Genomic DNA, 24,453 nt, shown 5'->3' on the forward strand with positions numbered 1-24,453 from the left:
TCAATAATCTATGTGTCTATGGAGTGCTCTATACAGCTTTTGCAGTGTACCAAGAGAAATCTCTGTTCAACAGCATGTCATCACTTTATTTATATATCTAGATGTTTATTTTATTAAAGAAACACAATCAAAAATTACAGCTCTGTCTCCTGGCTCTTTGAGAAAAGTGATGCAAGGATTCTTTCAATCCTAGGAGAAGTTACACACCAGTGGGCCTGCTTTGTGGAGCTGCCTGGCAGTTGGCCAAGTGCCGATTCCACAGGCTAGGATGTTAAAGATAAAATGTTTTAAAAGCAAAACCTTTCAGTCAATCTTGGGTGCTCTTTGGAGGAAATTAGGGACATACTTAAAATAAATTTTCAAAGTATTCTAAGCATACTTTGTCTGGGTTTTGCTACTGACACTTGGATTTGGTGTAGCCAATATCCAAGGGGTATCTCTGAATTCCCAAAAAGAAGGTTGAACAGGTTTCTCCGGAGAGGCAAAGGTGCTGTGGGGTGTGCATCTCCTTCATTCACCTCCGGGTGAAAGAGGTGACCCAAAGCCTTGGGGCTGGTCACTATGGAAGGTAATTGTTAGGGGAAGGAATATTTGTATAACCATCGTTTCACTATAATAAAGAATTAATTAGATAATCACTTCAATTTTAGTAATACTGTTAGAATGTTAGCAATTTAAAAATCTTGATATAATTATCTTATTCAAGTATTGTAGAGCCTGACAGCAGTGTATAATTACCAGTTAGTAGAAAGGGAAGAACAAGAGTATCCAGTTAAATATATTAAGGAAGACCACAGGTTCATAGAATAGTTTGGGTTGGAAGCACGATCTAGTCCAACTGCCCTGCAATGAGCAGGAACATCTTCAACTAGATCAGGTTTCTCAGAGCCCCATCCAACCTGACCTTGAATGTTTCCAAGGATGAGGAATTCACTCTTGGAAACCTGCTCCAGTGTTTCACCACCCTCACTGTAAAAAACAATCTTCATTATATCTAATCTAAACTGACATTCCTTCCATTTAAAACCATTACCCCATGTGCTATCACAAGAGGCCCTGCTAAAAAGTTTGTCTTTCTAATACTCCTCCTTAAGGTACTGGAAAGTGCTGTAAGGTGTTCTCAAAGCCTTCTCTTCTCTGGGCTGAACAACCCCAGGTCTCTCAGCCTGTCTTCATAAGGCAGGTGCTCCAGTCCTCTGATAAATTTTGTGGACTCCTCTGAACACGCTGCAACAGTTTCATGTCCTTGTTGTGCTGACAGCTCCACGATAGATGTTTTAACTAGCATGATTGGATTTCTTTGATATATACTCAGTATATTGCCATTTGTTGTTTCCTTGTGAGAATGTGATAGCAGTACCTTCCCCATTTGACTTACTCATTTTGCAGCTTTCAAATGAGCAGAGTCAGGCATGCTAATTTCTTTACATTAGCTGAGTTGTGAGTTTTCAGAAGGATTAATATATACTCCTTCAGCTTTCACGCCTTTGTGCTGTCCCGAGACTCATAAAGCAAGAGGGATTGATAGCTTCAGCATTTTACTCATGTAACATGGAGAAATCATTTAGAAAAGTGATTTATGGGGTTGCAGTGATATGGTTCATAAAGGATAATGCCTTTCTACTTAGAATTCACATTCTATTATATAGGAAAGGCTTTGGCATTTGAAAGAAAAGTCAGCTGTGGTATCATCAATTTATAACAGGCTATTTGAATGTGAAATAGAGGGAAACACCCCATCAAACATTTTATTCCTGGGAATGTTAGCTTCCCTGATAGTTAATTAGTCATGGAGGGTGCCATTTGACAATTAGCCATAGATTTGTGATTGTGATAAAGAATGGTTGAAAGAGAAAATGAGAGAGACACTAACTTATACAGCATTTCTGTATGTGTATGAGAGGTAATTTATTCAAGGACAAGCCCTTAATTCTTCTGTCTTTGACATGTTAAGATGACACAAAATGGGAAGGTTGAGACAGGCTTACCTAGCTTATTCCCACTTCAATATTCAGCAGCAATAATGAGATTAGAATATATTTTCTTGTTATCAGCTGATCCGATACTTTTCAATACACAGCAGAATGAAAGCTATTATAGTGGTCCCCAGATATTTGAGTCTATTCCCATTCCTCTTTCATCTTCCACAATTTTTATTGCTAGTTCTGATTTAAATCACAGCTCAGTTCTTTGCTCTCAGTTTAAAACCAGATCCTAACCATCAGCCTGGCTGTTTGTTGATTTTGGGAGCTACTCTGCCTGTGGCTACTGCTCCTTGCCTAGTGATCACAGGAAGCAGCCAAGAACCTGCTGATGCAGCAATAACACAAGTAGTGCTCTCTGGGGAAAAAAGTTTTTTTTTTTGAAAGTACACAAACATAACTGAAAAAACATCGTTTTGCTACTGCACTGGCATGGGCTGTGGAAGGAAGAGAAGTATCATCAGGCAGGAAGTTGGTTGAAATGAAAGAGGGATTTTTTGATTATTTAAATGAAATATGTCAGTTCTTCGTATTCTGTGCACAGAAGCAGAATAACAGGCTTAGAGGACACACCTAAATCATTGTGAAGAGTAATTGGGACCAGCCCCTGAATTAAGCAGCTGAACAAGCCAACGCCTCTCTTGCTACGTACAAGGAAAAATCAGACTAAAACTTCCTTTATATCAAAGAGAAGAGTAGCCTTGTCTTCTTAATCCTTCTTCCCTTAATTATTTACTTCTCTGAATGTTGGTGGGGTGAAGTATGGGACTGTTCTGACTATCATCACAATATGGAAAAGGTTTGTCGTCACAGAACAAACATCTGTGTATTCTTAAATTGTCCCTAAATTTTAGGGAAAAATGTGACTATATGCAAATATCAAAATGTGGGAGAAACAAAGAAAGTAAGAACTGTGGCACAGTCTTTTAAGCAGGGGTATGAAGTTAGGACAGTAGCTGTTTGACTTGATGGGGTTCAAATCTGGAAGGGGGCACAGAAGGTAACTCAGCAGAATTGATTCTCATTTAAGAAATGCCATTTTTACTTTTTGGATCACTTTTCCCAGATGTTTTCATAATCACTAAATTTATGTGGTTTGCTCTCTTTCTCTAAAGTTCTTAATGAAAACATCAAATTAAATAGAACCTTAATAATGACCTTATTGGTAGCCTGCAGTGATTGTGTACATAAAATCTTCAAATCCAGACTGGTTCATAATTATTCATTACAATTCTTAACTGCATTCATCAGAGACTGTGGTTAGTGTTTCTTAGGGGCCTCAGGCTTTATTCACAGGGAATATGGAAAGGTAAGAAAACTGCAAAACCAGAAGAAAAGTAGTTACTATGAATTATTTTAGCTTTGTTTGCTGCTACTACATTTTTTTCTAAGCAAAGAAGATAAACTACAAGAAAGACGAGTGTTTCAGTTCCACCTCTTTTGAGTATTGCTTCCATAGCTGCATTTTTTGCTCTTTCTTCCCTTTACCTCTTCTTACCTGTCCCTTCAACCAGTAGTAAGTGCTGTCATAAACCTGTCTCCTGCTATTGGTGACATGAGAAGAACAGCATATGTCTTTATGTGACAGGAGTCTTGTGGTTATAGCAAACCACTATCTTTTTTATAAAAAGCATATTTTTTTAATGCTTTATCTTTGTATTAGTAACTGCAGTGATATTCAGTACTCTGCAAAATGACTTATTTCTTTCAGTTACTTTCAGAGTTGCCTCAAACCTGTGGTATCGACCTTGGGGTCACTGAGTCCTTGTCTGTGCTACATGATGTACCACAGCTGTGAATTTCCTTAGGAGTAATACGAGCTGTGAAATGATCTAAATGTGTAAGGATTTGCAGCATTGAGATCAAATTTATAATTTGCTTTTGGATGAAAATGTTGTTGCTCAGTTTGGATCCCTGGGATGCAAAGGTCAGAGGAGATGAAGGCTCTGGGAGATGAAGGCAGTTCTCTGCCACTCTTGTGCCTGTGAGCTTGAAAACCAAATCTCCTTTGAGAACCAGTTGTAATTAACACTGTTTTCTGGGTAATGGAGGATTTTGCTGCCCAAGAGAAAAGCACAGATAATACAAACCTATGTAAATGAAGTCTAGAAATAAGGGATCTGTGCAAAGGCCACACAGCCTACTGTCATGTACAGCAAATGTTACTGCTTTCAGTCCTGAGATGATTTGTGGTAAATTTAGCCTGAATCACTGAGAATGTCTGTTTCTGGAGATTTAAACATGGGCAGGTTTCCACTGCAGCAAGGTGGATCTGAGAGACGTTCTATGATTTTTCAAGCATGTGACATGATGGCATTACTGGAAGCCAGTAAAAATCCTCAAAGTGTCCAGAGTCCTCAAATCCCATATGGAAGAAGAAGGGGACACATCTGAGGAAACCAAACAGGTAGAAGTAGCCTTTTGTCTTCTGAATTAAGGAGAAAATAATGACATTTCATTGTAAGCATGGCCTCATAATTGAAAGCAGGATCTTGTCTGGAAGGTTTAAGGAAGTTAAACCATTTGAAAGCTCTAGTCCCATGCTTTAGGACACTTTTTGAGTCTTAAACTTACAAACAAAATGTCCATGCATGAAAATTAACAACTAAGTGCTCAGAAAAATTCAAAAGAAACCTCCTAATCTTTCATACAAAAAATGATGCTGATCAGGGTGCTATCTTTAGGTGTCCTCCAACAAAGAATTCATTTTCAAGTGCTTTCTTTTCAAGCCTATTGTGTTATGGGTTACTGAGCCTAAATTTTGAATTACAAAATAAGTCACCTATTAATTACTTCTGTGAAACATGTTGCACACAGTTCCTGTTTAATCATGGAGCCTTAAGACAAGAGATATTTATGCATCTGGTGAGAAGGCCTAGAGATAATAGCCATTTTTTTGATTTCATGAGCAATTGGTAGAAAAACCTGGAATTTATTTTTTTAATTTAAAACATATCTAAGGTAATAACACAGCTAACTTTTTTGTGTGTACTTAGCTAAAGGTTATTTTACTAAAAAAATATTTTTATCCTCTGTTTTTTTCCTCTCCTACAATTATTCTTTGGAAACCTTACTTACAGAAGGAAATATACAGCTCAGAATATTATATGCCTGACACCCAGTCAGTGGAATTTCACAATGGTGCCCCAGATGGATAGTGCCATACTAATCCTTTTATATTTAAATGGAGACCTCAAATTCAGCCCACTCCTTTTAAGTTAAATTTTACTCCTATAACTAAATCTTTAAAAGATTAGCCTCTCTGAAAAATTAGCTGTTACATTTTTCAGCATATGTCTTAACATAAACTCTGCTGACATAAATTTGCATAAAGGATGCTACCTCAGCAGAGGGGCAGAAAGCAGATGGTGTAAAAGTTCTGGCTATATTTTCAGGAATTTTGAATCTGGCATGTAGTTTTATCTGAAAAACAGTGTGGAAGAGGAGAAGAAATTCAGAACATAAAAATATTTTATGTCATTCTTCTCCAAATGAAATTTTTCACCATCTTCTTTTGAAATGGTTTGGTACTATTTTGAAAAGAGGGTGTATAGCACATTCAATGAAATGTTTAGGGAGGTATTCTTTTTCCCATCATGCTGAATGAATGAGGATGAACACGCACTTTGGACTGATGTGAAATGAAATGGAGTCATCAATAGTATTCATTATTGATGAATAATGATTACTCTCGCTGTACAAGTAATTGGTATTTTCAGAAAGCTTCTGACCAAGTTATTTGGTAATCAAGAGCAGAATTCAGACAGTGGTAACTTCCTTTGCTACCCCTTCTTTCAATTTCTTTGGATGACCCCTTCAGAATTACTGAGTTTTGTTTTGAAGGTTACTAACACAGAGGAATAATAATTGATGTAGCCATATCTCTCTTATTTGCTATATATTGTCATGGCTCTTTACAAGTACTTCATTGCTCTGTGTCTTTACAGGATCTACCTTGGATATAATGGTCTTCATATTAGTTGCTGTATCTACTAATTACATGTTGTAGAGCTTGCAAAACTGTTATCATTGATAACCTCTCTCTTTCAATATTCATATAGACAGAGTATGTTTTCTATGTTCTTCACACATTTTGAGTATTTGATATTTAGAACACGACCTGTCTCATTTCAGCTATCGGTTCTCTATTTTCCAGGGGCAAAAGAAAGTTTTAGAATCTTCTAGGATTCATGGGCTCATTTATCTACATGGTTCACTGCTACACCTATTCTCATACTTTTATTTATATTGCAATAAAGTCAGTAATTGTCACTGAAAAGGCAGAGATAGAGTAGTAATGGATCACTAATTCTGTGGCTTTCATGCCATTAAACTGTGTGTAACTAAGCAGCGCAGAGAGTTAGGGGTGGAGTAGAACCTGGCACATATTCAGGAAAATGCATTTCCCTTTTCAAAGTGAAATGTTGGATGGCTTCACTCGTACTATTGGTGACAGGCCCCACCTAGCTGATGGGAGCACTGCAAGCCCTGCACCATCAGGGGAAGAGCTGGGGTGTGGAGGAAGTTGGTTTGGAGATTTGTCAATGCCTCAATCTAAATACCCTATGAAATAACTGACACAGTACTTGACTAAGAAACAATGATAACACTTTATATTTTCCACCAAGTATCTCAAACCTCTTGCAAATACCATTAGACTCAAGTGTTCACTAATAAGAATAAATAGCATTTAATAAAAGTGGAACATGCAGTGAAAGAAATAATCCTATTTTCTATTATTAAGTCACTTTCTGGATTTCTCTCTGAAGTTGTGATAGCATTTTTGCATAGATTTTAACCAGGTAAATGGCTCAAGAGAGCCTTGGTTAATATTATGTAGGAAATCTACTGCAAAACTGGGAACAGAACCCAGATCAGAAGTCACCATGCTTTTGACTACTAGGGAGACGATAACAGCTTGCAGAAAGGTTCACTGCTTCAGCTGTGTCTAGTTTTGTAGAATGAATGGTGTGGCATCATATGAATGATTAGTGTGGGTCTCGTCATTCTTGGATGATTCATTCCCTCACACAGCTGGGGAATTGGACTGTCCAGCAGCTCCTGCCCTGGGACAGCCTGTGCCAATGCGGTCATACACTCTCACCAGTCACAGGCAGGGGAAGAGACACAAATGCTCCTTTTTTCTTTTTTTGACTACTAGGGAGACGATAACAGCTTGCAGAAAGGTTCACTGCTTCAGCTGTGTCTAGTTTTGTAGAATGAATGGTGTGGCATCATATGAATGATTAGTGTGGGTCTCGTCATTCTTGGATGATTCATTCCCTCACACAGCTGGGGAATTGGACTGTCCAGCAGCTCCTGCCCTGGGACAGCCTGTGCCAATGCGGTCATACACTCTCACCAGTCACAGGCAAGGAAAGAGCCATAATTGCTCATTTTTTCTTTTAGGCATGTCATTCTGGTCCTAGAGGGATCGATGGCACAAAATCCATCTGACAGCTGCTTACTGGTCATGTCCTTTGGGGGTCAGTTCTGAGGCCGATTCTGTGTAATATGGTCTTAATGAACTGAATGATGAGGCAGAGAAGATATTTGCTGTGCTCTCATCAGATGACAGTGGGCAGGGCTGCTCTTCAAAAGGATCTTTGTGGGCTGGAACAATGCAGGTACTGCGAGAAGTCAAACACTACCAGGTACAGTCCTGCATGTGGGATTGAATAATCCCATGCACTGGTACAGTGTGCAGATGACTAGCTGGAGGAAAGGCCCTGGGAATCATGGTGAACAACAAACTGACCATCAGCCAGCACTGTGTCTTTATACTGAAGAAGGCTGGTTGCACCCTGGGCTATATTAGCATGACTGCAGCCAGCAAACCAAGTGAAGTGTCTCCTTTTCCATGTTTGGTGCTTGTGAAATCGATTCTGAAGTACTGCATCCCATTTTGGACTCACCAGAGAGATGCTCAAGGGTCTGGAGCACAAGGTGTATAAGGAAAAGCTGAGAGGATTAGGCTTGAACAAATCCAGCTTTGAGCTGAAAGCTTGGAGAAGAAAAGACTGAGATACAATACTGTTATTGCTGTCCAGAGCTGCCTGGTGGGAGACTGTATAGAAGATGGAGTGAGACTCCTCTTGGAGACACACGGTTTTGAGACAAGAGGCATGAGTTGGTAGGTGAGAATTTTCTTCTAGATGTGATGATTGTCAGATATTCTTTTATGTAAGAAACATAGATATTTATTTGTAATCTTGAGGATGGTCAGGCACCAGAACAAGCTGCCCAAAGCATCTTTGGAAATTCCATTATTTAAGAGATTGATTCAGTTAGACAAGAACAGGAGCGACCTACTTGAAGTGGACCTCTTTAGAGCAGGAAGTTGAACTAGATGACCTTGAGAGGTCCCTTCCAGCCTGAATGATTCTGTGACTCTTTCTAGGTTTGTGTAGTTTGATGTCATGAACACCACTGTACCATTACAAGTTTTGCCACAGCATGTTAGAAGCTGCTTATCCTGTAAGTTATTGGTTTGAACCTTTAAAATGAGAATTACATGGTAACTGAGCATTTATGACCAAAGAGTACAGCTCTATTTTCTGCAAGGCTGTCAGACCTTTGGTGGGTATTTTAAATTACAGTACATTGAAGAAAAAAATTGAAAAAACAAATTATTGATTATACTGTAGAGCTGGCTGATGGCAGATGACACCAATCCTGTTTGCTTTCCTCCCTTCCTGATGTCATTTGGACTATATCAGCTTTCATTACAGGAGTTCCTATTTTTACAGTTATGACGACTTTCCTGCAAGGTTTCTCATGCTTGTTTGATTCTGTCCTCTTGAACAGATGAAATGACCTCAGTGCCCCAAAGCACATCATTCTTCTGTTCACATCAGTGGATTTTCTTCCTGTCTCCACCCATTCATGGTTTTGTGGCTGTCTTCTATAAATGACTGGCTTTGTGGTACTCACTGCAGGATGCTGCAGCTTCCCAGCTTCATTTGTCATTTGTGTTCAAGATATATAAAGCAGGCTACACTTCAAATCTTGCAGTTTAACACTTGTACCTGCCACTTCCTAGTCCTCTGACTGTGAATCACATATATTGAAAATAAATCATTGCACATTTGGGTTTCTTCATTGTTTCAAAAATGTTTGATCTGTGTTATCACAGCAGACACAGCTCTGCCCTTATGAGACAGGAAGCAAGAAATATTAAACAAATGAGAGGGACAAAAGTAGCAGCTCCACTGAGGCAGCAGGGCACTTTGCAGCAGAAACTGCAGGATGGACTAACAGGCTCACTATATTCATCAAGTACCTGATGGGTTAATGCCCAACTCCCCAGCGCATGAGAGGTGTGCCTGTATGAACTGGCACAATCCATTCACATGTATCCAAGTCCAAACAGAAGAGTCGTCTGTGAAAACACGTTCCAACCGTGCTCATGCCACAGAGAATGAGGCTGAAAGCAACCAGTGGGAAAGTAAAGTCTTTTGAATGTTTTGCAGTTTATTTCTGACTTCCCCGTAGTTGGCAAAATTAAAATTTCTTCTTGAGTTATATTTAATATTGTCACAGTACAATAAAGCCAGGCTGAGGTTTAGGTAGGTGTTCTTGGACTACTACTGTGGGTTTGTCTAGGCTGGGAGAGCAATGATTTACACTGCGGGGTAAATGGTGCATTGATGGGTAACAACATGATAGCTTGGGGGTAGATAACCTTAGGATTGGCTAGAAGAAAATAGCGCTGAAGCTAGAGTCATACTTAGTGTGGTGACACACTTTTTAAGTACAACCTATATTTTTATCCAATAAGGGTAGTAAATGAAAGTAGAAAACCTGCAAATCTGTTCAGTGTGGCAATACAGCACCAGGACTGTGTATAGGATTAGGAGAAGGGTGTGTCCTTTCTTTGTTCTATTATGCAAACCAGACAATACATTCGGTAATTCAATCTAATCAGACTTTCACAATCAGGTGCTGGCATAGAACTATAGCAAATATTTCCTGAATCCTTAGCCAGCCACATTTACAGCAATGGGGAAAAAATACAACGTGGTAACCCCTTCACTGCCTGTGTCCATCACATAAGAGCCAGCAGTCCTATGGACTCACTTTGATCTGATAGGCCATAGTTACTTACCATAGCAGGAGAGAAATTGCTGCTTATATTTTTACTTCTGTCAAGGTCTCTCCACAGCCTCCCAGGAGCAGGTCTGTTCCCACACTGCAGCCTGGTGAGATCCACCCTAGGTCACCATCAGAGCCTTTTGAATGTTCCTTTTTAAGGTTCGTTGATAATGGGTCTTCCTCTGGGAGCCATAAGGATGTTTATTAGGCATTTGTGGGTACCTGATCTGTCTTATTGTCAGCTGCAAATCAGTCTTCTAAATTACAAGTGAATCAAGGCTTTTAGCAAATGTATTCAAAAATTAACTGAAGATTCATGCGAGTTTTCTACAACTGCTAGAAATACCATCCAATAATGTAATATCACAGCTTTGCAGAACAGGCTGTTAAAATGCCATGGTATGAGCAGAGACAAATTAATTAATAAATGAACAAAAACCCTTGCATTGTAGAAAGAGCTACTAATGTTAAAAACACTCTCAAAAATGTAACTGTGAAATGTAACAGGATTGATTGATTCACTTTTTAAGTGATTAAAGACAACATTCAGGAACACAAAGAAAATTCATGTTTCAATGAATGACAGAGATTACAGTATCTGTGCAAGGAATGATCAGAACAGCAAAATGGTCCCTGCGCCAGAGCCTTTAAACAGCAGAGGTCAAAAGTTTTCATGACTGTTACAGGAAAAAAATCCATTTCAGAAATTAAATTCTGGATGCAGCTATGTATGCATGCCATCTTAAAATGGATTCAGCTTCCTAGGAAGGTCTTTACTACCCTCAAATCACTCAGAGATGTAAATTTACTACCATTCCCTAGTCCTGCTTTTCTATTCCTGAGAGATTTCCAGTCCCAGCTGCTTCCCTCAACACTTTTTTGATGACTGGAGCCAGTTAAAGGGGAGAAACAATATTCATGACCCTCTGCAATTAAAAAGATCTCAGGTTTCTGACATTAAATCTAAAATTCTTGCAGGAAAGTGTGTGTGGGTGTGCAGCCTAGAGATTAAATGAAATAATTCTTGCCAGCTTCTGTTGAGCAAATTAAAGTAATAAATACATTTAATTAAATGAATATGTTCAAGGATATTAACTACTTACAGAAACTATATTGAAAAAAGCAAGTTAAATTCATTATTGGAAATACTTCTATATTTTCTTTTTATTCTTGGTGAAAAGCTAGCAACAATAAGGACCAAATAAAGATTTAGGATGATACTTCCAGTCCTTGACTGCTGGGAAAAATTCTCCATTAACTTCAAGAGCATTTAATCAGAGAGCAATTTATGCCATTTTTGTCCTCAGTTGCAATTTTTCTTAATTTTCAGTTTCAGCATGTCTCTTCTGGGTGAACATCTTGTCGATTTTCACCAGTTTAGCCATGGCACTAAAGCTGTGGGAGCCCCTGCTGCTTAGAGGCAGCCTGAACTGGTGGTTGAGGACATTGTTTCACACTTGAGAACACTCTTTATATAACTGTTCCTTGCTGCCTCTGGCAAGGTAGAGCCATGAGGAATAAAACTCTTCATATATTGCAAGTGGTTTTTATCCTCTTAAATATCCAGATGTGATGGGCGAATAACATACCAGAATTCGGGGTAGATTTAGCAAGTTGGAGGAGGAGGAAATTTGCATTAGAATAGGTATAACTTAGGTGTAGTGTCCTGAAGCTGTCAGAGAGTCAAGGGAAAGTTCTTTGATTCAAAAATCAAAGAGCACTCCTTACAAGACCATCATGTGTGAACAGCAGTTCAAGCTAAAGAGGCTACCTTCTAGGTAAGATGTGCTGATCCTGCTGTGGAATTCTGTGTTGTTTGCAAGGTCTGGCAGTTAATACTGGTACAAGTTTTCCCACTGTTTCATTTTCTCTTCATTTCTGTAAGGGTCTTCAGGTTTCACAAATATGATCTTTCCCTCTTTAATTCTTTTTCATTCTTTATTTTGGAAATCTAAAATGTTCCCTAATTATTTAATTAGGCTCACATTAATAATTTCAATTGCAAACTTCTCACAATATGTCTTAATTTTTTTTTGTTCTGGCAGACAGTCAAGGATTGTGCTCCTCAGTCATTAAGACTAACTACCAAACCTGGTTCTAATCAGAAGGATCTAAAAGTACTTCTGAGACTGGGGCTACACAGACATACTGACTCCTTGTTTTCATGAGAATGAATTAAATGTCAGAATCTGGAGGGGTCTGTAGTGCACAGGCATGACTGGGGAAATGTGTATGAACCTAAATGTGGCCTCCTATACCACACTGCTCACAACGGAGGTCCCGGTCAAGATTGTCTTGGACTGGTTTGTTTGGGCTTTTTTGGGGGTGGTGGTGGGTGCATTTCTGTTTGTTTGGCTGTTTTTTTGGTTTTGGTGGTTTTGGGCTTTTTTTTAACAAAAGTTTCTCTTTCAGGTTTACTGACTTAGTTTTCTCAAGGTATCCTTCTCTTATTTTTCTCTAAGGCAGCTATGACTAACTCATGTGGGCTGGATCAGGATGATCTTGTGATTTGTAAGTATGTTCAGTGATCTGGCTGCACCTGTGTCAGAGTTTATTAGTGTAGATCCAGCAGATAATTGCTGTCTAGATTTTAGTTTAGAAAGCAGAATGAAATTAATGAGTCTTGCTGCTTTCACCCTGCTTTAGAGATAAAAAGGTTCTAACAAACTGGATGAAGTCCATACAATTTTTTGCTTAAGATGGCCAGAAATGTATGTGGTACTAACCAAGTAAGGACAATTATCCTTGTTGCCGTGTCACTTGCATATCACTGTGTCTTGGGGTGACTTGATGTTGTATTCCCTATCACTGCACTGTGCCCAAATGGGACTATTGAAGGGTGAGTGGGTCTTGCTGATCACCCCTTGGCTCTCCAGCTCACGGATTCCACTTTCGTTTCATCCCTACGATTTGACAGGAACCGTCGGTGAAAAGAACGTAGTGTGTGTCTAGCTTTGGCCTGTGTGCAAATCTGAAGTAAGTAATGGATATTTTGAACCAAACCACTACACACTGTTATGCATATATCCAGCTCTAGAAGAAATAATCAGATAAATACATATAGATATGCACCCTGGAAACAAAATGATGTAACTTACTATTTAATTTAATACAACTGCACAATGAATTGTTTGCATCTAGAATAAAAGAGTTCTAGTTTATTTTACTTTTAGTTGAATTACAGAAATAATATCACTTATGCTTTTATTTCATCTTACAAACTTAAAAAGAAAATCAAATTAACAGAATATTGAATAAATAGAAACTTACCTGTTTGAGATGGAACAGAGATATAAGTGGGAAAAACTGGTAGGCTAAGGCAAGCAGCCTAAAGAGATGGTGAATTGCATCCTTCCTTAGCAGGAAGTATGTGTACATATTGACAAACAGAAATGTGATAAAGGGATCTGGTTCAAATTCCTTTTCTCTATGAGATGGAGCAAGAGAAATGATGGTTACAGTCAGGCCCACTACATATGGAGAGTTTGTTCTCTCTTTTTGTTTTGCAGTTGTCCCCTTTCCTTCGCAAGAGTGCTACAGAAGTGCACAGAGCATACGTTTTATACATGGCAATGTATTGGAATGAGAAAAAAGGGCGGATTTGAATTTCTGGATTTCCTCATGTGTGGATGCATAGAACTACATTATTCTGTTGATGCTCAGTATATATTTTCACTGTTCCCAATCCAGATTACACTGAGGAGGTGCCAGCATTATTAATGTTGACATTATCAGTACTCCTCCACACAGCATTGCAAACCCTGAATGCTTTTGCTTCTGTGAAGCATCCCTTTCTTCCCTTTTCTTCACCACCAATTGCTGCTGGAGCAGCAGCATAGAGGAAGGAATTGTGTTTGTCTTCTTCTTGGTCATCCCACTCCTATGCCTTCTTAAGAAAATCCTGGAGCACGGTGGAGCAGAACTACAGCATATGTGGGGCTATTTGGAGCCTGCAAATCCCACTGTGGGACTGGGCAATGAAAAGGACTGTGACAGGGTAAGAGGTCCCAAAACCCTTAAGCAGTAAAGGAGACAATTCGTAGCTCATTTAATTCCTGACTAATGGGGAAGGGCAGGTTGGAAGAGGAGCGGAAGAAAGGTGAAAGACCTATGTTTTCACAAAGATGTGTAAGGTATCATTATACTTTTCTGTTATCAGTATTACGGGAAATAAGTGTGATTTTGCCCATCAATACATCTTAGTCACAGACTATGCTCAGTTTTGGTGCATACAGTGTACATACATTCTTTATCCTTCTGCATATAAGAAGTATCAGATTTCATTACTCGTTCCCATCCAGCTCACTGCCACCAAAATTTTGTGACTGTTTTTCAAGCAGACTGAAATGATGACTGAGCTGTCAATAGCAAGTTCCCAGCTACTGATGGTCTCTCTGGGCTCAGTTCAATCAGTTCAATTGACTTTAGACAAGAAAAACAAATCTATATGAATATGACATGCATACAAGAACATGATACAGGCACCAGTATGTAATGGTAGCATTAGAAAAGCAGGATATTTTAGATACAGTTTAGAGCCCTAAGTTCTCTTTCCATAGGAAGCTACAAACCTGCAGAAAACTAGTCCAATCTGACTTGAATGCCTTTCATTCTTAAAAGCAGCTGTCAAGGAAGTCCCGATAGGGACTTTAGTTCCACAAGACTTACGGAACTGGACTCTTTCTTCATACAGTGAAGTGGCCAGATATTCTTGCAAGTGTGTGATTGTACCCTTCAGGATCTGACCTATAGACTACAAATGTCAGATCCAAACTTTATTGCAGCAGGGAAGAGAAATGACTTCAATATTTTAAAAAGGCTTCTTAGTGAACCCCATCTGCTGCTAGCAAATCATGATAAAAATGACCAGAATGCTAGTCTGCTTCCACACACCCAGATAATTCAGATCATATATATTCATATAAACCTCATGCCAATTATTAGTAAATCCTACCTATCTCTCTCTCCTTTCCCCAGGAAAGTACTGCTCCCTTTTCAGCAGGTGGTGTACCAAGTGGAACAGGGTAGATGACAAAGCAGTATACCCTAAACCACTGTAGTACTCTCTTCACCTCTCTCTGAAGGGGCTTGTATACAATTCGAATTTTGGCCAGCTGCAGGTCCTTGCATAGCTTTGAAGCAGCTTTGTCTTGTAAATAATCCCATTTTTAGTTCTTTCTCTACTCTAGCACCAGGCTGGAGAGCTAATCCACAGCTCAGTTGTGAGCCCTGCTTTCACAGTAACATGTGGTGCTCATTCAATTTCAATGGACAGTTTCCATGTTTGCTAGGTGAGAGCTTTAGTTTGCAGTTAGAAGTTTAAAGTTATTTTTCTCTCCTCTTTTCAAGAAGCTATGTAAATTGGCCAAATCATGAGGACTTGCTAGTTCCAGTGTCAAGTCAGTGGCTCCAAAGACTACAAATACCAACTGAAAACAGCATTGCAGCAGCAAAGATAAGTGACTCTAATACTTTAAGAAAAATAGGACATAGATAACTTTTTTGAATGCCAAGGAAAAGATCTTAATGGTAGAACCAGAAAAAAACCATCTTGTCCTCTTTCACCAATAAATTTTGTTTTGAAATATTTATCTTTTCCTGAACTGCACACTAATGTACAAGCTTCAAAATCACACTGGTGATTAGATAGGCATTATTTAGATATTTCATAGTCATTTTACCATTTGATTCTTGTGGATGATCTTTCATGTTAACAGTAAAACAATATCTTAACTTTGTCTCTTTCAGTTACATCAGTTTAGGTTTTGACCTAATTTTAGTATTGAACAGCTTCCAAAACTAAAATTGCTGGGAGAAATAAAGCTTTATTTTTCATTTCTCCCCCCCCCCCCCCCAAACTGTTTCTGCATTTTTCTTCCTCCTCTGTACATCCTACTCACCAAGAGCCCAGAACTAATAAAAGACCTTATTTTTTCAGTTGACTGCATAAATGTAAATGGGAATTTATGAGAAACAGTGCTAAAGGCATTATAGTATATCAGCGCTTAAGAAATTTCTGAGCCACTATTTACATAGCATCCTTGTTCTCCTAAATGCAAATGTATAGAATATTTCAATATTTTTTTTTTCAGGATTTCGCTGGCCAAATTTGACCAAACATGTCTGGTCTGTTGTGTTTTGCGATGATGTTCTAATCTGAACCTGAAGTTTTCACACAGAAAAATCAGATGAGGACACAGGTATCAGACAAAACAGTTCTGTTGGTTTGCCATCAGCACCCCCTCGCGGTGAAATATATTATTTTCTTATCAGAAGTCATTTGATGGATTTGCTCGCACGGAGTAGAAGATCAAAGTTCTGGTAATGCCTTATAATATACACAATCTGTGGAAAAGAAATATTTGCAGGTCCTGCATGCTAAATTTTAGAAATTAATTTTGGCATGAAAAAGATGAGGGGAGGAACAACCCCCCCATTTCTTGAATCTAGAATGCTTGTAGCAAAATTTAAATATAAAGATGGGAAGTTTTTCATTCTCAGACATGAAGCCCTTATTATTACTATTTTTTCCTGGCATTGAAGCTGAACTTTACATACAAAAGAAGGGGTTATACCTAAAATCTGTGTTGAACGTGATCTTTTTCAAAAGTATGTTGCTGCTGTACATTTATATTTTACTTCATTTAAATTTTAAAGAAATTAAACATTATGTCTAAAGCAATTGATAATTAAATCTTGTTAGAAAACACATAAAAGCACTTAAGAAGCAGACTTCTTTGATTCAAGTGGCTAAATTCCACTGTTTTTCACTGATATTCAGGCTTCTCTGCTGAAACTAGTTACTTTTAATCAGAATAGATTTCTATATTGAAAGTAGACAGTACATGCTTAAAACTTCAATGTAATTTAGGCAGACCAAAATCATAACCAGTTAGTAAGAAACTCTCGTTTGTTAATCTGACCAAGTGAAGATATTAAAAGTAAGATGATTCTATTAATTAAGGGAAATGAAGCTACAACACTTAAGTTTCTACTGGTGCTGCATATGTCATATTATGGTTTTGAAGGGTGTAAACAACCAACCATTTCTCTTTTTCTCTCCACTAAAAGACCTGTGGTTATGTGTATCAGCTTTGATGGCCACCAGAGTACCTGTGTTCCCTGACACATCCGATTTTCATGTATGTGATGGTTTTGTAGACTTCCCACAGAGAATTAGGGTAAAAACTACTAGTTTCAGTGTCCTGTGAAATCTCATATCTGACATATGGTAAATCTCAAAAGAGCAGTCAAACATCAGCAAGGGTGTACCCTGCAGTCTCCTAGTCTCAAAGTTCTGCATTTCTCACCTCACTCCATGTGTTTTCCTTCTCTACTGACTATAAGAAAACTGTTTTAAACATTATCAAAGTGATGGGCAGGGTTGAAATGGTCTGTATAAGAGGTTCCAGACTAGTGTAGAAGTGTAGAAGTAGTACTGTAGTAGTAGTGTAGTGTAGAATAGACTGAATTTACAAATTCAGTGTTTCTGGTTCTGTGTTTGGGATTCTGAGCAGCTCCTGCTTCTTTCTTCTTTGCTGACATCTCTTCTGGGAACAAAATATTCAAATTTTGTCAGCTTCAGTACAGTGTGGCACACTTAAACACCTTCTGACAATTTGGAGTTGAGCAGATGCCAACCCCTACTACTAACATCTATTTCTGGGTTAAGATGGATTGACAACCTTATTTAGTGCTGTTACCATTATTTGAATATCTTCTAAAGATGTTTTTATTTCCCTTTTTATTAGTAGTAGATCAAACCTACCAGCCCTAAAGTAGTCAAGAAGGCATTACAGAGCATATATAACCACTGTCAAAAATGGGGGCAGATGTCACTAAAGAGTTAATGAAGAAAAGGCATGAAATGGGGAGGAGGAATTTGTATTACAACTTTTCACAAGTATCTCATCTGTTGGTTGATTAATACTGCACAACGTACTAAAAGATTGGCTATATCTCATATTTCTTTTACGTTGCACAGCACAAGGCAGACTCAGTTTGTCATGTTTAGCATTCACTCCCCTTTTAGTCACCTAGCACTACCAATCGTTGTATCAGGAATGTTAGATGCTACATCCCAACCTCTCTCATTTTAGTCTTGTATTGTGGTCCATGAATCAGTCTATCCCTTTTTTTTGTGTGTGTGATGATATAATTTCCTTTCCATGTCTTCCTGTCTTCCATAAGTTTAATGCTCACTGGGTAAAGAAGTATTTTACTTGTTTTCAGTAAGTTTCCTACTAATGTTTCAACAAGCACTACCTAGTTCTCTAATTGCAAGATTTTGTGAATAGCAGTTTTGTCTTCAGATTTTCCCCTGCCTTCATGATTCCTTAAGACCTCTTTAGCCTCATAGTGAAGACTCACAGCCTTTCACATCTCTTCTCACAAAGCAGGTGTTTATCTCCTTTGATTGTCTAGTTGCCCTTCTCTGCACCTTCTCTAGTTCCATCTCCTTCCTCAGATGCAGAAACCAGAACTAGGCATAGCAGTCCCAATGTGGACATGGAAAAAATTCTTAAAATGGCACAGTGAGGTCCTGCTCTGAACACTTTTCTCTTGATGTCCAATATTTTATTGGCTTTTTTAGGCTATTGCTGTACAATGATTTCAGATAACTTCAAGTGATGAATCCAAAATCATCCTAAATTACAACTGAGTTTTTATGAATGCAGCATTGTGTATGCAAGATTTAGGATAGTTTTTCCTTATTGCACATTTTCTGTGAACTCATCTGCCACCTTTTTACCCACTTAGAAAGTTTGTCAAGACTTTTGGCATTCTGGGCCAGTGACTTGGCTTTGGGCCATCTCCAAGAGTGGAACTTGCTTCAGGCTTGCAGGTTTCACAGTACAGCAGTTTCTTCAGATCATTGATAAAGAAAGCTGAATGAAGCTGTAACCAGCATAATTCCCTGGGGAACTTGAGAGGAGCTGACTCCTCTTTATCCTGAGAAGTGTTCATTAAGCCTTGTGTTTTGATTCATATTAAGCTGTGAAATATTTTTCCCCCTCCAGTCCTGTGTCAACTGTTTTATTTAATGGTAGAATTCTGTTTAAAAATCTCTTAGAAGGAGTCTGCTTGATTTCTTTTATCCACATGTCTATTTGATACACTCTGAGAACTCCAGAAGGCCAAGAAACCAGTGTTTCCTGGCAATAAGTCCATGTTGGCTGCACTGTTCCGCTTGGAACACCGACTGCCCCCGTTACAGTGATTTGACCTTGGCTGGGTGCCAGGAGCCCTCTAAGCTGCTCTGTCACTCCTCTTCCCAGTGGGACAGGGGAGAGAATAAGATGGAGAACAACCAGTGGATTGAGATAAGGCAGTTTATTAAAGCAAAAGAAAGAAACAAGCATGTCCGTTTCTCGCGCTTTCACGTGTCGGAGGAAAATAACTTTAAGGGATGGGACTATGCAACTACACAAATTTATTCTTTAAAATAACAAACCCATCAGTCAAGGCGTGAGATTTTACAACACCTCCGAGTAATGGCGACTAGTCACAAGATTTAGAGTTACATTGTAATTTATAACTTTCTAATCCAATAGATACTTAAAACGACACTTTGTTTTAGATTAATGACCTATCACCTGTCGCACTTATCACTGCTAACTTAAACTATATAAAATCACACCATTATATTCTAAAACTCTTCACCAAAACACCCAGTGTACAATTTTACTTATAATGATAGGAACACAAGTTTGTAATCCTTTTGCTTAAAGTCCACAAATCTCTGTCAATTAAGCCAGACCTAGTCTCTTCCAGGGTTGTAAATCAAAGCCTCCTTTAATTGCAGGAGTTTCTACTCCTCTGTCTCCCACACAAGCAAAAGTTTGTGCATGCATAGGCAAAGGGAAAAGTTGATCTCTACTTCCCATCAGTGAGCGATGTTTGGGCACTTCCCAGGAAGTAGGGCCTCAGCACACATAGTGGTTGCGCAGAAGACAAACACTGAAGAATAACAAATGCTCCCCCATTCCTCCTCCCTCCCTTAGCTTTTATATCTGAGCTGACATTACATGGCATGGAATATCCTGTTGGTTAATTTGGGTCAGCTGGCCTGGCTGTGTGCCCTCCCAGGATCTTGCCCACTCCCAGTCCCTTGATGGGAGGAAGGAATATTAGAGGGACAGCACTGCTCAGCTGTAGCCAAAACACTGGTGTGTTATCAATACCCTTCCAGCTACCAATTCGAAGCACAGCACTGTGAGGGCTGCTACGGGAAAAATTAACTTTACCTCAGTCAGACCCGATACACCTCTGTTCTGCTTTTCTCTGCCAGTTTTGTTGTTTGGGATGGGTGCACTGACATGGTGAACTCATACAGGTGGTCTTCAATGTCTCTGATGAGCTACCCATTGACACACCTCAGCTGGCCTGATGCTTCCACCTTTGCTGTTTTCAAATGTTTTATTCATTCTCACACAGTTTTGTGGTTGCCGTTCAGGAGTAGCTACAGATATGGCTTCTAGGCCACTTTTCCCATTCATCCCACTCTACCTGCATAGCTCTGGCTTCTGCAAAGCCACTTCTCTTCCACTCAATTTGGCTATGCAGTGAGTGAGGGGCCTCTGCAATGCTGCTTTCTACAGCCTCTCTCCTCTTTGGAGTCTGCAGGAAGTGTCAGTGCAGCGGGTGCCCTGTTGGTTATTATGTGAATCTGTCATGTGGTGATGTACTGTGGTGTACTTTTCTTTCCAGAAGAATTCACTGGGCCATCAGTGCAGCCCAGTTGCAATGTATAGGGGTAGTGGTGCAGTGACTGGTTTCACCCTTCTCTGGATACCAGCTGTGGTATTGGCTTCAGGGAGCCAACACAAGCACTTGAACTGTCCCTGGTACTTCAGGTTCGGCCTGAACGCCTCCATAGGAAGTAAGTATCAATTTCTCTTGGGAAATGAGATCAGATGTGCTGGGGCAGTGCACCCAAACTGTGTGATCAATATGGGAGTTGTTATTCCAGAGAGACAATTTGCCATACCTCGTTTACTGTTTACCAGTGCAGAGCTTGAGGGCTTACATACTGATCTTCACTTAATATAGCTGTAATGGTGCACAGAGTACTTCCTTCATATCTTCCAAAAAATGAAGGGGAAATATTAATTTGCTCAGGAATAAAGAACTCTTGACAGTGTGACTTTGACAGGTGCTGCTAGAGAAGAATGGGCCAATCTGGGAAAAGCAGCACATGAAAACAGTAAGACAGAAGGGCATCTCAAAATATGTCAGTTATCATTCTTTATTACTTTTGATTGACAGTGACTAAAAGAAGCTCATAGCTCTGAGCAAGAAAACAGTAGAGTGATGTCTGCCATATTTCAGAAGGCAGACTATTGTAATTTTCTGAGGTGTGGAAGGAGGAAATCCAAATGTTGTTGCTTTCTGTATCTAACACCAATTTCTCTTTTGAACTGAAATTACCTACAAGATTTTAAATTTTGTCTAGTTGTCTCACCTAAAGAGGTGAGAACTACATTGAGAATAGTTGTTTCTCACTGAATGCTGGTTATATCAGAATTAAGCACCTGCTACTCAGTCAGAAGAAGAATAAAAAAGCTATCAAAACAGGGCAGAAGAGAGAAAATGCAAGCCTAAAGTTAAAATTTTTTAAAAAAGAAAGAAGTTGTTCCTGTATTCCTTTTCCAAAACATCTGAAATCAGGAAAATGAAAATTGCTGTAAATTCAGGTAGTGGTATGGTGAAGGAATATATCTCACATCTAGGTGTTGTCTAGTGTTTGACTCTTTGCCATAGCCAGGTGACAGCTAGACTTCTCAGCTTATTCTCAGGCAACTGTGAAAAAGGAAACAAGATTTGCATTACTTCCCATCACCGTTACCTTCATTTTCCCATGCTGTACTGCTTCATGTGCTGCCATGCAAAGAATAATTGTGGGCATCCTAGAACAGAATTGGATTTTTAATTTGGATTTTGTTTTGATGCAGCTGTGAAGAGCTACTTCCACCAGATTGTCCTGTGAAAAACCACATCTCTCCATCTGGTTGCCAAACAGGAAATAAAGCAAAACAAACCCCAAACACTGGTTTAGATTAGTTTGCTTTGAACTGGATTTAAAATTGCTTTATCTTGCTGAATAAACCCTTGTATTTATTTCATGCAAAATATTCCATGCTAATCTAAGAATTTTATTTTGCTGCCTTCATGTCCAAGGAATTGACTTACTTCAGCATGATCTCAGATACAATGCAGAGAGGTAAAAATACAGAGCATTAGAACCCTTGCTTCCATAGTTGGCAAATGGCAGAGAAGATTTTAAAGCTTCTTTGTGGAAAAAGCTCCTAAGAAGCACTAGTACCTACCCTTTTCTCTTATTTTACTTACATGTTCTTATCCATGGTATTTCTCAAATTAATTCCAAAATGTTTGCTATATTAGCCCATCAAATTTGTTTGCTTTGTAAATTATTTAAAATTGTGCCAGTTCTACATTAACAGTAATAGTTTACACTTTTTTGTGGCTGCACCTGGTGGCTTTCTAAAAATATCTGATTTTAAGCCAGTTCTAGGTCTATACATTGATGTCAAACACGTTATTACATTTCTTCCCCATTTCTCAATTAACGAAATCTTTCTCCTAACAAAGAAATGATAGCAGAATGCAGTAAATTTTATGCCTTCTAATTAAGTGGACCTCTCAAGGGTCTAATTTCCTGCAAAATTAAAAACCGCATTTGTGTGAATACAGTGAAAGAAGGTCAGCAGCAGGAAGTGAAAACATTTTATTTCAGAGTATTTCATACCATGCATGGAGATGAGATTCAGCTGGGGTTCCCCTGTGTAAGGAATAATTCAGATGCTACATCTTTCAGCCAGAAGATGATTTCCACCAACCTTAAATGAAACCCTCAAAAAATGTGCTCAACTAAAACCATTCTTCGAATTTCCAAATAACTCTGAAATAACCACAGCTTCATTCTTCAACAAGTGTTGTTCCTTCCCTTGAACCCAGTTAAACCACATGTTGAAGTCATGGCTTCAGGCATGAAGAACTTTAAAAAACCCTTCCTCTGGGTGATGCCAGCACAAACTTTTTCTCTGTACCAGGACTATTTGCCTTACTCCAGAGGTACCATGTTAGTTGCACTTACTCATGAAAACTGTAGGACTTGCAACTTATAGATGCAACTTTCAGCTACATTGAACTCTGAAGACTCAACACTCTCCTCTTCTCCTGTAACACAAAGTAGGTTCAAAGGCCCTTAGTCTGTCACAAGGAAGCCTGGGGCTCATGGTAAATGGGGGCTGTGGAGGAGCCACATGGTTCCCTGACATTGCAAGGGAACCCTCAGTCATTTTAGTCTAAGCAAACTCTCAGTTTCTTTAAGTTCTCAAGTCAAACTTTCATAAAACTTTTCAAACTTGTTCTTATCATAAAGTGAAAAAGCAATAAAGAGCAATGTTTGTATCAGTAGCAGTATTTCATCAGAAGAGTGCCACTGGTAATATGATGGACAGAGGAATATACAAAGTGTCTTTTAGCAAGGGGTGATTGTAGTTTGTTAAAATCCTTATTGAATAGTTTAAAATAATGCTGTTACTGCAGGCAAATTCAAATTGAGAACTTTACTTGGAAACACAGGAAATTGAGCTGGTAAACCGATGGGTTTTAGCTCTGTCATGAATGTGCTCCAACCTCAAATTTTGAATTTAAATCAATGTAACCTTAACCTGCAGAAACAGAAAACTGTAAGGAACAAGCACTGTACCAACTTTGAAAGTAGGACAGGAACTAAATGTAGAATTCAGCATGATATGATGTTTCTTAAAGGTAAAATTGTGGTCATGCTGAGATGTGTGATTGACAGTGGAAAATATCTTTGGACTACTCAAAGATCAATTTTAATTGGAATTTAGGTCAGATGTAGGAAAGTAACTTTTAGTAACCAAAAATTTATGCCTGAAACTGACTCAAAATAATGATCAAAATCACAGGATTCGAAGGCCTAAGGTGACCTTAGAAAGTCTTACAATCCATTTGACTACTCTTAGGCAGGATTAACTATAGCTAACCCACTTTTGATATGTCTAACCTAGACCCTCAGTGTCAGAAAACGAAGTTTGCCATAACTAACTACTTTCCAAATATTATTAGTCTTAACTTTAGAAAGCTATGACATTCTTTCCTTTCCTTATTTGAAACTGAAATGTACTTGTTCTGTCCTTTCCAGATATGGAGAATAATTCTTCCCATTTCTTTGCAGTTACTTGATTAAGAATTTAGGAAAAATCCCTCAACAAATCTGAACAATTTCAATTTATTATCTTTGTTTTCTTACAAGAAGTGCTTTCCAGACCATGCTGTCAGACTTCTTTCAATGCATTTATATTTTTATAGCAGTTGCATACTT

The 24,453-nt window shown here is 38.7% G+C and overlaps 1 long non-coding RNA gene across 3 annotated transcripts in view; it reads left to right on the forward strand.

Annotated features, from left to right (window-relative positions):
- Positions 1 to 12,448: 12,448 nt before the first annotated feature.
- Positions 12,449 to 24,453, forward strand: part of LOC108445497 — a 68,022-nt gene continuing 56,017 nt past the window's right edge. Inside the window, exons 1-5 of one of the 3 annotated variants that reach the window (XR_001860384.1) lie at positions 12,449 to 12,587; positions 12,994 to 13,052; positions 13,586 to 14,073; positions 15,426 to 16,276; positions 20,787 to 20,958. This is a non-coding gene — a long non-coding RNA (uncharacterized LOC108445497). The remainder of the gene's footprint in view (positions 12,588 to 12,993; positions 13,053 to 13,585; positions 14,074 to 15,425; positions 16,277 to 20,786; positions 20,959 to 24,453) is intronic. The other 2 variants (XR_001860383.1, XR_001860385.1) reach the window with 2 other exon arrangements.

This window comes from Corvus brachyrhynchos, unplaced genomic scaffold (assembly GCF_000691975.1).
Source record: "Corvus brachyrhynchos isolate BGI_N302 unplaced genomic scaffold, ASM69197v1 scaffold331, whole genome shotgun sequence".
NCBI classification, from domain to species: Eukaryota; Metazoa; Chordata; class Aves; order Passeriformes; family Corvidae; genus Corvus; species Corvus brachyrhynchos.